At 36.3% G+C, this 3,813-nt stretch overlaps 1 non-coding gene across 1 annotated transcript; it reads left to right on the top strand.

The window, feature by feature from the left end:
• Positions 1-660: 660 nt before the first annotated feature.
• LOC111755431 (small nucleolar RNA SNORA2/SNORA34 family) lies at positions 661-797 on the top strand. The gene has a single exon (XR_002789983.1). It is a non-coding gene; the product is annotated as a small nucleolar RNA SNORA2/SNORA34 family (small nucleolar RNA).
• Positions 798-3,813: the final 3,016 nt, after the last annotated feature.

The raw sequence follows: 3,813 nt of genomic DNA, 5'->3' as shown, positions 1-3,813 counted from the left end.
GCAATCATATTAACAGGTGGGGCGATTAAGAGGTTATGAGGGAGCCTCTCTGCTGAAGAGGAATAAAGTGCTTGTGAGCCTCAAAAGAATTTCAAGAAGACATTAGAGAGTGAAAGGACTTCCCTTCTTTTCTCTTCTTCAAAATTGGTTAGAGAAAACTAATTTTGTTAAAACGGCCATATTTTTAAAAAACCCTACAGATTTAATGTGCTCTTTTCCCTCTTAAAATACAAACAACATTCTTCACAGAACTAAAAAACAAATCCTAAAATCACAAGGCAGCACAAAAGACCCAAAAATAGCTAAGCAGTTCTGAGCAAAAGACATAATGCCGAAGTCATCACAATAGCCTGCCTCCAGGTAAATTACGGAGCAACAAAATAACATGGTCCAGGCACAAAAACAAGTGTATTTACTAGTGGAATAGAATAGAAGACACAAAAACAAATACACACTGTTTGTCATCTGATCTTTGACAAAGAGGCTAAAAATATATGCTGGAGAAAAGACAGTCTCTTTAACAAATGGAAAACTGGATATTCACATGCAGAAGAATGAAGACAACTACCTATCCTTCAGCCTGTATTAAACTAAAATCAGAATGGATCAAAGACCTGGATTAGCCCTGAAATTTTGAACTGTTGGAAGAAAATACTGGAGGTGGTCCTGAATCAAGGCTGGCAGCTTCCTGATGCTATTGGTTTCAAGCAGGAGACTAAAGAGATGTCTTTCTATGGTCTGTTGGCCATTTCAGAACTTGGACAGTGAAATGGTCAATTCATTAGAAAGAAACAGCTTGAAGCAACCCCTCTCACTCAGTAAGTGGCTGTGAACATGGCAGGCTCTGGTGGCCCAGGATGGGAGCCACAGGTGTTTACTAGAACTCGCACCATGCTGGGACCTGGAGCACTTAGAAACCAAGCAACCCCTCCCCGGCCTGGTGAGCAGCTGTGAGAATGGCAGGATATGGTGGCCCAGGACAGGAGCCACTGGCATTTACTGGGACCTGAATCATGCTGGAACCTGGAGCACTGGGATCTGGAGTGCTGGGAAACCAAGCAACCCCTCACACCTTGCCTGTTTTGTTTTGTTGAACTTCAACATACGTGACAGTATGGACAGCTATTTTGAAGAGAATTAGAGACTCTATGACAGCCATTTTATTTAGGGACAGACTTCCCTATTGTCTGTCTGGTTTTGAAGATGTAAAACGCCTTCCTCATTCAGTTCAGATCACTTTTATACTATGTTGTTTTGTATGAATTCTCTGTATGCGAAGACATGGACAACTACTTGGAAGAAAACAAGAGACAATATGATAGACAGTGAAGATCTCAGGTCCTCTAGCTTTGAAACTTATATTTCTTACATTGCTTTCTTATGTCCTATTTTGTTCTGTTTGGTTGTGTTTAATTTTACTCCCTTTAAAATAAAAAAAATTAAAAAATAAAAAAGAAAACATTGGAGAAACACTTGCAGCCATAAGTATAGGTTAAATAGGATCCAAACAACACAGGGAATAGTATTAAAAAACAACAAATGGGACTAATATTAAGTTAATAAGCTTCAGCATAGCAAAGGAAACAATCAACAGTCTAAAGAGAAAATTTACAGAACAGAAGAAATTTTTTCTATATACTCCTTTTCTAAAAGACTAACATCTAGACTTATAATGACTTCAGAAAAACTTCAAAATGACAAATAACCAAATCAGTAAATTGGAAAATGAAAATAAACTTCTCAAAAAAAAGACATGGAAATGGCCAAAAAATACATATGAAAAAGTTCAGCATCATTTTTCAATTGGAAAATGCAATCAACATTGCACTGAGAAACTTTGAATATCTATCACAAAGAATGCAAAAACATTGACTGGTAGTGAGACTGGATAAACACTCTTGTATTGTTGGTGGGAATATAAACTAGTCAAATCACAATGGAAATCAGTATGGAGAATCCTCAAAAAATATAAAAACAGAAATACTATATGATCCAGTTTTACCACTACTGTTATATTCCTGCAAGCTTTCTACAGCAATATCTGCATCTTTCTGCTTATAGTAGCACAATAGCTAAGCTGTGAAAACAGTACAGTGGACCCATGAGCAGATAAATGGGTAAAAAATATGTGGTGTTTATAAACAATGGGATATATCTGGCCATAAAGAAGAACGAAATCATGTCATTTGTAGGAAAATGTATGGAATGGGAAACCATCATGGAAAGAGAAATAAGCCAGATCTGAAGAACATCAAATAGTGCATGATTTCTTTTATGTGAGAAATTTTTAAAAAGAATAAACTGAAGAAGAGATGACTAGAAAGTAGAGATGAGAAAGAGTGTCAGAAGCAGGAGGGAGGTTGTGGGGATAAAAATAATCATAAAATATGCATGTTCAAACATGTAAAACAATATGCATTAAAACTCAAAATAAAAAACAATAGAGGATTTTTGGAGCAGTCAACTGTCCTATCCTTCCCTTCTGCCTTAGGAGTAAACTATTTGTCTCCTCTGGAGGAAGCAACAGCAAAAGGCAGAGAACAGCCTTCACCACACACTGAACTTCGTGGCAGCTTGAACTTCCTGTCCTCCAGAACTACAAATAAATTTCTGTTGCTTATAAATTACTCAGTCTCAGGTATTTTATTACAGCAGCATGAACAGACCAAGACAAAGGGTAAAGGAAAAATGATTTGCACTCTCCAAAAATATGATGGCTATGGGGATTCCTGCTGGAGAACTATCACATGGAGCCTGTGCCCTTGTGCTCTGAAGGAGGTTTTCTACTGCTCTTGTTTTGACATCAGACTACCTTGATTTATTACCACTGATGTTGAAGAAGAAGAAAAAATTAGCACGGGTCAACATGAACTACAGCTTCTCATCTTACAAAGCTGGAGCCAAGCTTGCTTAATGAAGAGCTGAGTACACATATGAATAATTAATCAATTTATAAGGTTTGGCCTATTTTTGGTATTTGTAGCTTTTTAAAGCAAAATATTCTGTCTCTTTTTGAAAGAGCATTTTATAAAAGTTTACATAATTAGGCATAGACTAAGCAGTGACCATTTCATAGACGTGAGCAAAACTTCTACAGAATGTCATGCATTTTTGACCTTTTCATCCACAGACAATACGATTTTTCTCTTCTTGGATTAATACCCTTGCAAAGCTCTAATGATCCTAAACCAACCTTTTTTTATTGATCCAGAAACTTTACTACTTCCTACACAACTGTTTCTCCAAATATGTATGTATGTGTGTTTGCACGTGTGTGTGAAAAGACTTTCATAGCTCTAAGGCAATTTTATTATCTATTTGATTCACTGATTAGTTTATTTTTGCTTCATTTAATACATTTATTTACTGTTTACCATTTGGGTGGTATCATACTAACTTCTGAAGGTAAAACAGTAAGTATGACAAAATGCCTGCCTCTGTGCAATTAGCTTTTAAACCAGTGATGGGTTCCTGAAAGTCTGAACCCATCTTACTCTTTTGTTTTTGCATTTATTTATTTTTGGAGTGCAACATTATATCTATATCTGTATCTATACCTATATCTATATCTATACCTATATCTATCTATGTTAAGTAACTAGAAGCTTTTGTTGGAGACACAAAACTGTAAACATCTGGAAAGAATGAGACTGATTTGAAATGTGTTACAGAGACAATTGTGGATTGTCACACAGCAGCTTTCCTATATTCTGTGATTAAAATCAAGAACTGTTTGTATCTCTGACTGCATATCCACATGGAAAGGACTTGGGTGAAACTGGTCCTAGGAAGTACTGAGCAGTAAAACACTTT

The sequence above is a fragment of the Cavia porcellus genome, unplaced genomic scaffold (assembly GCF_034190915.1).
Source record: "Cavia porcellus strain 051 isolate PalLab524CR breed Dunkin Hartley unplaced genomic scaffold, mCavPor4.1 scaffold_1, whole genome shotgun sequence".
In the NCBI taxonomy this organism is placed as follows: Eukaryota; Metazoa; Chordata; class Mammalia; order Rodentia; family Caviidae; genus Cavia; species Cavia porcellus.
This window is presented reverse-complemented; position numbering and strand designations above follow the sequence as displayed.